This window comes from Equus caballus, chromosome 15 (genome assembly GCF_041296265.1).
Source record: "Equus caballus isolate H_3958 breed thoroughbred chromosome 15, TB-T2T, whole genome shotgun sequence".
In the NCBI taxonomy this organism is placed as follows: Eukaryota; Metazoa; Chordata; class Mammalia; order Perissodactyla; family Equidae; genus Equus; species Equus caballus.
Genome location: NC_091698.1, coordinates 78982579 through 78995737, shown reverse-complemented (window position 1 = coordinate 78995737; position 13159 = coordinate 78982579).

The window sequence follows — 13159 nt, the reverse complement described above, 5'->3', positions numbered from 1 at the left end:
CATATTCAATTCCGTAGTTACGTAATGTGTGTTTCATTAACAGCTGTTAAAACCTAGGTTTTGAAATGCCATTCCAGCTAACAGAATTCTAACCAAAAGGATATGAAATGACATTCTACCCATACTCTTCAAAAGTATAAATGCCATTTAAGGAGTAAAGAGTTTCTCTTGGATTATTTCACTGGCTGAGGTAGGGGTTGGTGGGGAACGGGTAACAGCTGTGAAGAACTCTCATTTTACAACTCAGATAACTAGGATGGTGTTATTTCAACAAGATGTGAGTGTGGGACAAGAGCAGTTTAAGGAGGTAGGAGAGGTATTAGGAAGTGTTGGGCTAGCTATGCCTGTGGGACATCTAGGTGGACATTTAGTGGGCAGGTAAATATATAGATTTGGGCTTTGGGGATGCTTGAGAGGAGGATATTGATTTTGAAGTCAGTAACATCATGATAGTGATATCATATGAGGAAATAAATATGATGATCAAACGAGACAGTGAATTTGTGGTGGAGCAGTTACCTGGGCAGAAGACAGAGGGGCTGAAATGCTAGAGTGTGGAGAAAGGAAGAGGATCTGGCATCAGGGGCAGAAAAGCACTAACAGAGCAAAGTATTTCAGGCACTCTGGGAGGTGAGAATTTCTAGAGAGAAAATGGACAATAGTGTCTAATTCTGAAGCAAGGTTAAAAAACCAATACTAAAACAGAAAAGTATTGTGACCATTCAAACCTTTATTGAGTGTTGAATGAATGGATTTGGTGGCCAGGAGGTCATTATCTGTCTTTGTGAGTTACCAAACAGTGGAGGGGATGGAAGATTGCTGTAGGCTGAGATGTGACTTGGAGGCAAGGAAGCTGACAGACAGAATGTAATCTAGTGCTTCAAAAACTTTCAGGAAAAGGAAGGAAAAGCTAGACCATCAGTTCATCTACTAGAAAGCAAGCTCCAAGGGAACAGGGTTAATGTCTTTTTATTTTTTAATGAAAAATGAGTTCCCACACTCAATATGTCTGGCTTATTAAGTAAGGACTGAATAAACACTGCTAAAGGAAAGAAATGATGAGGGGTCAGGAAGTTGAGGGTACAAGCAAGAAAGTAGTTTGAATGATCTAATCTGTTCTGCTCCTTCTTTTCTCATTCCTCTAGACTCAAACCCTTGCTTGGTTCTACTATACTTAACAGACACCAACTGGTTGTCAGGCCTTTGGTTGTGGCCAGCCTGTGTCTATAACCATAAATGATGGTTTTTTGGGGGACTAGAATTGGCAACCCCAAGATGTGTCTCTTTGGCATGAGGATTATTTTGGGCTAGTTACTTTTAAAAACTGCAGACAGGAGAGAAACTCTGGAAAGTTGAATTTACTTACCCTTTGTTAAGAGACATTTATATTTGTAAAGGAAATCTCCATTTGTAAAGGTGTCTCCCTCTCTGTACCAGGAAGAAGGGGGGAATGACTTTATCTCTAGAAACTCTTATCAATGCAGAAGGCAAGGACTTAAATCTGCATAATAACCTTACTCTTATTTACTGTGCTTTTCTAGTAATCTCCCATAACTGACTCCCTCACCCCCAACATCCTCCTTTGTCTTTAGCTGAGGGTGGTATTTAAGGTGAGAGCTTCCGCCATTTTGGTGAGTTGCTCAGTTTTCTTGAGCCTCTTCCATGTATACATGTTATAAAGCTTTGTTTAATTTTCCCCTGTTATTCTGTCTCCTGTGAATTTAACTCATTGTCCAGCCAGAAGGACCCAGAGTGGGTAGAGGAAATGTCTTCCTACCCTACAGTTTACAAATCTTTCCAAGGCACATGTTGAGAGTACCATGAATTTACCCTCCCCATATGCAAATGGATCACTCTGAAGCCTGAGAGAAATGCTCAGTGAAATGGACACTTCCTGGTCCCTTCCCCCCTTTCCTGACCCTCACCGCAAAATAATCTCTCTGTAGCCCCATAAAATCCCACAGTCACTTCAACCATTAGTTCCACTGATTATCCACACTTGAATGAACAAATAGTTTCCTGTTTAAATTATGTTCAATTGGTCTTATCTTCAATGAGAGATTCTCAACTCAGACTGCATGTTAAAGTCATCTGGGGAGATTAAAAAAATACTGATGCCAAGGTTGTATCTAAGGCCAATTAAATAAAAACTTCTGGGCACTGGTATTATTTAAAGCTCCCTGAGAGATTCTAACGTGGAGTTAAGATTGAGAACCAATTTCCTAAACCTTTCTGTGGATGTAGTTCTTAATTATGCCTCCCAATAATGACCCTCTCTTTGAGCAGGTAAAACCAGCCATTAACCTTCATCTTATCCTTCACAAATGGAAATATGGCATCCCATATTCTGAATTTGAGGAAGTACCCTTCCTATATACCATGGAATTGCCCTTTTTGTGCTCCTAATGCCAGCCAAGTGGATTGAGCTGGCTACACTGAGTTATGTCAGTCAGGAGCTCATCTGGGTGGGGAGGATGAGTTTGCCTGTGTTATTGAGAGCAGAAGTGATGCTCTCTGAATGCAATTGTTATATTGGTCTCAAGTTGATAGACTGCTTAGAAGAAGCTGAGCCCTGGGAGAAGGTCTTCTTGCCTGAATAGGTCCTGGGCTCCCTGGATTTCTGCTGTTTTCTGGACATCCTTGCACTCTTCCACTTCTGTTCTAGGGCAATGCTATTCAAACTTTAAAATCATTTTTTTTTTTCTTTTCAGAACAATCTTTTCAAATGAAATTCCATGCAGAAGCTGAATGTAGAGTTGGGTAAAAATGTAATTGCTCTAGTTGAGGCAGGATGTGAGAGTCTTCCCCTCCTGGCTGTTGGTGTCTCCTGATCTGCCCTGAGGCACTTCTTCTAATCCTAGGGTTTCCAGGAACACAGATTGAAAATCACCACTTAAGGGTGATAGCAGCAATATCAGGGACCAAAAAGCAAAAGATAACACTAGACAGTGTCATGAGTTGTTTTCCCAATAGAATGACAAGGCACCCTCACTGAATAGTCAAGGCTCTAGAAGCCAACACGATCAGTGAGAATGCTAAGTGTAGGTGAAGCATCAAAGAAAGGAGCCAAGTGCAAGAAAAATAGAAGAGAGTTACCGGAATAGTGAGAAGTTTGAAAAATCAGATCGTGGGAGAAATAGTTGAAAGAACTAGCAATGTATAGCCTGGGGAGAAAAAATGTGATAACTGTTCCAATATTTTTAGGACCGTCACATTACAATGCGGAATGAAGCGGTTCTGGGTGGCTGCAGAAAGTAGAACATGCACCACTGGGTGGGAGGAAGATTCAGGGGAAAGGCTTTTGGTTCAATTAAGAAGTAAGTTGCTAATATTATAATGAGCCACCTCAGGAGTTACCAAATTCCCAAGCCCTGGAGATGTTGAGCCATTGACTAGATGACAAAGTCATTTACTTACTCCCTCCATCCCTCTCTCCCTTCCTCACACACTTGACTTGAAGATTCATGTTAATTTAGGTAAAATGATAACTTGCATCAAATAAAAGTAAAATTTGAGTACCTACTATCTGCCACACGAGTGATTCCTAACTGCAGTGTTGACAAAGAGATGTATCACAATTAGCTGGGAAGTGTTACAAAAAATCAATTTCTATTAATAAATTAGTAAAACTCACAACTGGTTTGTTTTAAAATGAATGACAAATTAGAATGGATTCAATGTTGTACCTATACCACGATCACTTTCATTCTTCTGTATTCTGTGATGCATATTGAGTGGGAGAAAGAGATGTGGGTTATTAGCTAAAGTGTCTAAAATTAATTATAACCTAAATCATATCAAATTTAAGTTACAATCTAGAGTAAGTGACTGATACTGATCTACCATGAAAAAGAGTGGCACAATAAAATTAGCAAATCCTTGGGTGTTGCCTCTGGCACCATTTGTTTTCTTTCCCATAACAGTTTTGGTAAGAGCCCCATGGTAGTTTGTCCTTCATATGAATGTCGTCTGTTATAGGACACACCTTGGATGAGATCTGTAGGGTCCCTGCCTCTACCAGAGTGGAAGGAGTGGCAAAGTTGACAGAGAACTGGAATTGGACGCACCTCCTTGTGATGCTGGCACTGCCATTTTCTAGCTCTGCTCCCTCGGGCAGGTCCCTTACCTCCCAGAGCATCAGCGTCCTTAGCCCTGAAAAGGGGAGATTAACTTCCTTACGGGGTTATCTGGAGGTTGAGAGATAATGAAGGTACATCTTAAGTACATTTGTTGAAAAAAAAGTAGAGATTGAATAAATGATAGCTGTTACTATTATTAACAGCATCCGAATAGGGCTAGAGATAACATCGTATTTAATTGCTCGCAGAGTTCCTCTAGTAAGAATCAGAGCATGCTCATAGTTCTTTGCAAAAAGTAATTGCATAGAAAATGTCTATTTTTTTGAGCTATTTCATGAAGAGATGCTTTTTCTGAACTACATGGGTTTTTATTCTGTTCGTTTATTTTCTTGTGAGGCTTTACTATTTCAAAACAAAACCTACATTTGAATCTTAGATGTAATTATCAAGAAATTATCAGCAAGACACAGAGCTGCAGAAAACATTCTTTTTATTTTTTTCTTAGACATCAGTTCTAATCCTGGGCTATATGCTGAACAATGACTGGTTACATTGGGCCTTTTTGGTGAGCCTTGCAAATAATTAAAGGGCTTTGAAAAAATTTGACTATTTTTACATGTGCTAATTTTCCGTATTTCTATAAAATGTAACTGGCATGAGCAGACCTCACAAGACTGTAATTACAAAGTGGAAAATATGTTAATGTCCGTTGGACCACAGCTCTAAATTGCTGTCAATCCTCTTCTACCTCAGCAACAGGGCCAGGATGGGAGTGAGGCAAGAATGCCCTTTTAAAAATTAAAAATTTCAATAGTTGGAAATTATAACCCTATGTTTAGATGACACAGAGAATAAGCTAATATATTAACAGAGAAAGACGTATTTTGGGAACTCTACCAAGATTTATTTGAGAGCCACAGGCTGATCTGAGGATTGCAAAGCTTTTCTATTGCTAAACAATTTCAGAACCCATTCAGAGGGGGCTCTGCTGGTATCTGGTAATTATCTATCTGTCTGACTATCTATCTATTATTATTACCACTATTTATCTATTTATCTGTCATCTCCTTACCTGTCAGTGTTTCCTTTCTAATTCAATCTATGTGTCAGGCTACTATCTGAACTCAGATGTGCTGTTTAAAAAGAGATTTATTCAGAAACTCAGCCCATCTTACTAATGTAATATTAGAAATAAAATCTAAATCTTTCTCTTGCCTTTGGGGCATGTTAAAACTCATTCACTAAGGGGAAATTGGAGGCTATTTTGTTCAAGTATCATCTCTGTGAAAAGCCACCCTCTGGTGATAAAAGAATAAAAAGCTTTTGGAGCAAGTGTTCACATAGAACATCCTCACATGAATTCCTGGAATGGTTAGGGACACTTCTTCTTTGCACCCCATCAATAAGCTAAATGTGGTGGAGACAAAAATGTGAGGGCCTGTCACAAAGAACTGTCTATGGTCCATTGTGTGAGCGATTTATAAATAATAGATGATGTTTATAATGCTGCTGGCAGGTCAAAGACACTGGTAACCACAGCAGTGAAGAAGATGGCCTGGGGGACATGGTCATTACTCAGGATATGATTGCTTTGTTCTTTGATTTAATAATCCGTTTTGCAGAAAATCAGCCATGTTATACTACCCTAGAGATTCTGCCCTGTATATATCAAAACTGACTTTATGAGACAGATGCAGATGATGAAAAATTAGTGGTAATTAGAAACTTCTTCAGTAGAGTGAGGTTCTGTGATTAGGGCTCATATACTCCTATATTCCTTAGACTTGTATCTATAGGTACAAATCTGACACTTTAATTCCAGGGGAGGATTAAATTATGTCAATTTTATGTCATATAGTAAGCCTCTGAACTTGGGTAAAAGAGAGATTCAAACTTCTATTATAGCCTACTTAGAAAAAACTATGAGAAAAACTAACATTAAAAGTTAGGTAGTATGTCAAAAGCTGCACATGGAAGAAAAGCATAGTATTAAATGCTTGGAAAGATTAAACATTAAATATTCAAGCAGACAGAAAAAAGCTCAATAAAACAACTGTTGAAAAGTAGGATAATATATTAATTAAAAAAAAGCAAAAATGTGATTCTGAACCTCTTAATCTCAAGTTTGTGCACCCAATGCACAATAAGCCAATCACTGGGACCTTGGAGATGGAGAAAGTTTTATTTGAACTGGCCGAGATGAGATGGTGGAAAGATAGGTTCTCTCAAATCCCTCTAGAGAAAGAAGAAAGCAGGGTTTTTTCAATAGGACAAAGGGGCTTGTGGGCAGGAGCTTCAGAGAAACAAAGGGAAAATCCATGTTTCTTTCACTCCAGATAAGCCCTTGGGCAATCAAACTTCCAAGTGTCATGGGAGCTGGGGGTTGGTTATCTGGTGATGTAAATTCCTTAAAGGCATTCTTTTTCTTCTGCAAAGCATCCATAAATCCTTGTGACCTTTGAGCCACCCCTCAGGTTAAATAAGAAAACAGCAAATTAACAAGATTAACATCTTTTCATCTGTGTCTGTTTTGGGAACAAGGTTCAAGGGTAACTGCTTGAACAGTTCAGGACTTGAACAATTCAGTCTGACAGATACCTATCATTTGCCTCCTATTTACTATTTATGTTTAAAAATACGTCTGCAGGAGTGCCAAATGACTGTCTTTAAAGAGAGGATTTGATTTTTGGAAGGAGCCACATGTACTTTGAGACTTTTAAATAAAATAGGTGATCTGTCTCAATGATCCAGGTTTTGCTGTTAATAAAAAGGTGAGAAAAGGTTATTTTGCCTTCCTTAAACATTGTTGGACCACCCTTTGAAACTGTGAAGACAGATAATGCTCCACAGACTCCACAAAAGGAAGAAGATACTCTTGTTTTTTGCAGCCATACCTCATTTTGTTTCTCAGATACCTGATTACCCTCCTTAAAGCTAACAGATTGTTTATATCTTTTAAAAGGATAGTCTGTAAATATTCCCCTGGTAGCACACTATGATGTTATTTTGACCCTTGCTTTTTCTCCTTAACAACATGTCTTGGAAGAAAATTCTATTTGAGTACATAAAAAGCCTCTTGTATCCTTTTTATGGCTGCATAGTACCAGCTTGGTAGGGCAAGTTTACCCCCAGCACTCTCCTTTTTCATACTATTCATTTTTCAATGCATTTAAAATTGAGAGTATGTTAAATTTTGATTAATTTATAAAAATTTGACATCTTTGTGATATTGTGTCTTCCTAGCCAAGCACATGATGTATCTTTCCACTTGTTCAAGTCTTTTTAACCTCAATGAGCATCTTAGAATGTTTTCCTTTAGATTTATACATTTCCTAAATTTATTCCTGCATATAGAATCTCTTCTGTTATTATTTTAAGTAAAGACTTTCTTTCCATTATATCTCTTAGTTGGTTATTTGACCAAGTGAAGATATTGATGACTGCACATTAGTTTTGTACCTAGTCACCTAGTAGAATTACTTTATAATTTGTAATGGTTTTCTATTCTTTTTGTTTCTCTAGGTACACAGTTATATCATTTATAATTAGTGATTATTTTACCTCCTCCTTCCTAATTTTTATATAGTTTATTTCCCTTTTTTGTCTAATTGAGTGGACTTGTACTTACTAGAACAATCTTAAGAACTAATGGTCATAGTGAAATCCTTGTCTTATTCTTGACTTTAATAGGATTGCCTTTAGTCTTGTCATGTTGGCTTTGGGATTGAAACTGACCTAGACATATATAAATATGTTTATTTTGTATATTTATATTCATATATAAAATATATTTACATAATTATATAATATATATTGTATACAAATGTATGTTATATATTATATTCAGGAAATGTCCATCTACTTCTATTTCAATATCTAGAATGGTTATCATATAACAGTCCTGATTAGATATTTCAATATAATCTGTTGTAATTCTGCATTTCTGGAATAAATCCCACTTGGTTATCGTGCATCTACATGTAAAGACATATAAACTTACCCTTTAGAAAATTCTCTACAGAATAATTGTAGCAGAAATCTCTCTCCATCTCTCTTTCTTTTTGTTCTGCCTATTTTTTGGGCCACCAAAGGCCTCTCTCTGTTGCTGTGGAAAGGATTCCTTGCATTTCTGTCCATCAAGATATGTAAAATAGGCACTATCAGTTAGTGATGATTGTATTCTGTTTCCATTCTCCTCTTTTCTTGAATTAACAGAAAACTACATTTATACATTTTCTTCTTCATTATTGGATATTGGGTAATAAAGGCAGTGAGGGACTGCATTGTCTGTAGAGAATTTAAAAACAATAATAAAACTGACTAAGAGTCAGTTTACTTTTCATTATCAACATGTGCAAGCCATTTTGAACAATGTTAGTGATAAAAATACTCCTCTCCACTGGGGTGGACAGCTCCTGCTAGCATCCTTCTTCATACTTCACTTTTGATGACATCACTGCATTGCTGAATTAACCTACCCTGGAGCCACAGTGCCTTGGGACTTCATGTTATCGGAAGTAGGAAATGTTAAAGCCATTTTAAGCCAAGTTTCTGTTACTGCTCTATGAGGCCTTACTTGATCCTCTACTAGAAAAATAATCTTTGCTATCATCCTCTGCTATCACTATAACTTTTACACACTTCTTCGGTTGCACTTGTTTATACTTTTTGTTTATTTGGCTTTCCAATGATATTTTGAAATCCATCGGGTTAGGGGATTTATCTGATTCATATTTGTCTCCCTAGGACAACGCCCGTCACGCTGGTTGCTCAATAACTGAATGCTCCATGAATATACCTGGAGCTTTGTGTGATCTTCATTCTTGTGTCCTGAAATCACCACTGTTAGAATACTGCCCTTTTGGAATACCCCAGCTGTAGTCCGAACAACAAAAACTTAATAAGACTTCATAAATGATATATTTGTTTTATATCCTTCAGACCAACTATCCCAGTTCTTATAAAATAGAACTGCATGGTATAGTGAGCGGTGCACTCTCTAGTTCTTTTCAAGTCTTTTTCTGGAAGATGTCTGCTCAGATACTTTTGTGGAGGATGTAAGCAGTCTACTAAATATACATACAACAAAACCTGTTTTTTTTAGAAGAAACATATTTTCCCCGAATCAGAGTATAGGATGTGTTAGTTTCCTGTGTTACGGGTGGGGATCCACTAGGTGGTACTATTACATAAGTGATCATCCTTGGAACAATACACTGAAATTTTCTTCTCCATTAAACAACTGCTCACTGAAATATTTTGTTTTTCAACTCAAATTTTGCCAGCTTGATATACAAGGTAACTTTGTCTAGAGTGAGGAAATAAATTGTCGCTATTAAGATTTATGGTAAGCTCCTCGCAAAATAAATGAGTAAGGTCATCAATTAGCAGTCTTCTAGTAGCTTGTATGCACAGAAAATTGTGAACTACAACCTGCTGTATTTGAAAACTGAGCTCCTTTCAGAAAAAAAATTTGGTGCTTATGGGAAGGAATTGCATTTGGTATGCATTTAAAATCTCCTGCTTTGTAGATGGCAATTTATTGACTATTTGGTGTTTACAAAGTTTTGCCAGGAAATCAACCACTAATCTGGGAAAGTCTAAACATTGCACACTATGCACTTAGAAGCAGATTTGATTTAGTGGGGCAGCTATGTGGAAGCCTCCTTGTAATATTTTCCGTGGAGTTCATGCTCTGGATCTCCCTTGGAGTTGGGGCCATTTGAAAGCAAGCCATATTGATACCTAAGCATCTTTGGAAGTAATCCAAGATGAACCTGCTTCATATAGAATTCACTTTATAGTACCATTATAACAGAATTTCCAAATCACCAAAGTAATGAATTACATATGAATAATTCAAGGCTTGAATGTAAAGGATAATTCTGCATTTGTATTAAAAGCAGCAATTACATTTATCAGCACTAAAGTCACTACAATTTTTTCAATACTGGAAAATGTACTCTAAATGACGTATAATAGAGTGAATAAGATAATATTTTATTTTTTCTTTAAGCTCTTAAATCCCTTTAACTCAGGGGTTCTTAACCTAGTCCATGGACCCCTTGGGTGTTCATAGATAGAAGATAGAGGTCCAGAGGGCTGGCCCGGTGGCGCAGCGGTTAAGTTCGCACGTTCCGCTTCTCGGCGGCCCGGGGTTCGCTGGTTCGGATCCCGGGTGCGGACATGGCACTGCTTGGCAGCCATGCTGTGGTAGGAGTCCCACGTATAAACTAGAGGAAGATGGGCACGGATGTTAGCTCAGAGCCAGGCTTCCTCAGCAAAAAGAGGAGGACTGGCAGTAGTTAGCTGAGGGCTAATCTTCCTCCAAAAAAAAAAAAAAAAAAGAAAAAAAAAAAGAAAATAGAGGTCCAGGAACTTTGAGTGGAAAAATTACATCTAACTGAAATTCAGTATTTTCTTTAATTGTAAACGTAGACAACAAACCATGGGAGTATTATCAGTCACTGTGCTTTTGACATCAACAGAAATCACAGATATTTTCATATCACATTACAGTTGTTTCAGCGTCTTGAAATATCTTTCTTGTTCATCACTACTTTAAAGTTATGGTGGTTATTAGACTCTTTGCTGTATCTTCTTATTAAGATGTTAAAGAAATAAATGTGTCACTCATAATAGTTTAGAAATATTTTGATGACCATATTTCAGCATAATTGGCTTCCTTTATAATCTTATACATTTGACTTTATGCATTTAGAAATATGATTTTGACAAGGGGTTCATAAGTTTCACACCAGTTCACCAAAGGGGTCCATAATACAAAAATGTTCAGAAGCATTAAAGTATCAGGGCAAGCTCACGCCTGCTGTTTTAATGTAAGGGCCTCCTGTGAACCATGGTTCACCTGCATGTGGAAAATCACCAGGTCTGCTGCCAGGGCCCTGAGCTCCCTCTTTCTGTTCAGCTGATGGCTTCTGTGCTGGGCAGAGCTGTATCTGCTCCCTCCAGCTTTCCTTCATTTCTCTTAGAAGCTAGTCTCCTCAGTGTCTCAGCAGCACCACTATTCCTCAAATGGTACACTTCAGAGTTAGTATTAACATTAAATTTATTCCATTCTGCCTACTCAGTTCTTAGATCCTGATCAGATAGGGTTTTTCCACCTCTTAGTCTATATTGCCACGTTCATTCTCCAGTCCCTGGTCATTTCTGACCTCGTAGGATATGTATAATATGCCTGCAGACCAATGAAAATGATTTTCCTTTGTGGTTCCCAGAATTCAATCTTATCATGTTTGTTTAGAGTCATCCCATGCATCATTTTCACTTCATTAATCTCTTCCCTTCATTCACTACTTAATGCAATGCCAGCCATCTGATTGTCACTGAGATTATGTCATTTTAAAACCTTAAATTCTTCAGTGGCCCCCTATTTTCCTCTTCATTATCAATGCTTTAGTTGCATTCACCATTTTGTCAATATTATTTTCCTTATACCCCAACATACACTTTTGTGTTCTTTCTGCGCATCCCAGAAGTCTTTCATTTGTAAGCCGTTGCTCAAACTTTCTCCCATATCTCCCTTCCATGATACTCTAGAAACACGACTTCATATTCCAGACTTTACTCTATATCTTTTATAAAATCTTTCTCATTTATTTAGAAGAAAATTTTCAGGCTAAGGAGCCTCAACAGGTCAGTGTCTCTCCCCTCAGTGCTAACACTTCTGTTATGTACAAATGAGGATTCACAATTGCAGACATTTCAAGAAATAATAAAGCCACCTATATGTGTCTGAGTGGTGGCTTATGTACAACTCGTTCTACCCCGTGAAATATTTTATCAAAAACTACCAAGGTACTTTCTGAAGCTAGAGTTACATCTTCATGATGGAGTTGAATTACAGACCACACCCACTGGGTTGGCCAGTAATGGGTCATTCTTTTCATGCATTTGATCTTTAACAGCTTCTCTACATCTACTTACTCAAATAATTGAATCAAAAAATATGGACTTTTGGAAAAATTTTGAAAATCTTTTGGTTAAAACATATATTCAAGGCTGGTGTCTTTGTCAGCTCAGATTGCTATAACAAAATATAGATTAGGTGGCTTGAACAATAGATGTTACTCCTCACAGTTCTTTTTATTATTATTATTATTTTTAAATTTTGTTTATTTATTTATTTATTTATTTATTTATTTATCTTGAGGAAGATTAGCCCTGAGCTAACATCCACCACCAATCTTCCTCTTTTTGCTGAGGAAGACTGGCCCTGAGCTAACATCCATGCCTATCTTCCTCTACTGCATATGTGGGACGCCTGCCACAGCATGGCTTGATAAACAGTGCATAGGTCCACACCTGGGATCTGAACTGGCGAACCCAGGCTGCCAAAGCAGAGCCTACAAACTTAACCGCTGTGCTGCTGGGCAGGCCCCAACTCCTCACAGTTCTGGTGGCTGGGAAATCCAAGATCAAGGTGCTCCAAGATTTGGTTCCTGGTGAGAGCCCACTTCCTGGTTTATGGAGAGTAGGCTTCAACTGTGTGCTCATGTGACCCAGTGCAAGATGTAAACGTGGGGCCCTTATTTAAAAGCAAGAAAAAAGTGCCATTGAAAATACTAAAACATAAAACTTTCCTCTTTGTTCTAGAGTCTCTCTTAACCTGTCATAATGTCTTTTATTTTTTAATTTTTAAAAATTTTTTTGAGGAAGATTAGCCTTGAGCTAGCATCTACCACCAATCCTCCTCTTTTTGCTGAGGAATCTTGGCCCTGAGCTAACATCCATGCTCGTCTTCCTCTACTTTATATGTGGGATGCCTACCACAGCATGGCTTGCCAAGCAGTGCCATGTCCGCACCTGGGATCCAAACTGGCGAACCCGGGGCCGCCAAAGCAGAACATGCGCACTTAACTGCTGTGCCACCGGGCCGGCTCCTATAATGTCTTTTTCTTGCTACTTAATGTCACACTCCCTTGGGCATGGGGATACTTAGTGGACGAGAATAAACCCTCACAGGTGCCTGGACCCCCACCCTGTGACTTGTGCTTGGCCCCACTGGCTGCCAGGCCACCCCCGCCACCCCTGCCAGCACCAGACCCTCCGTGAGAAAT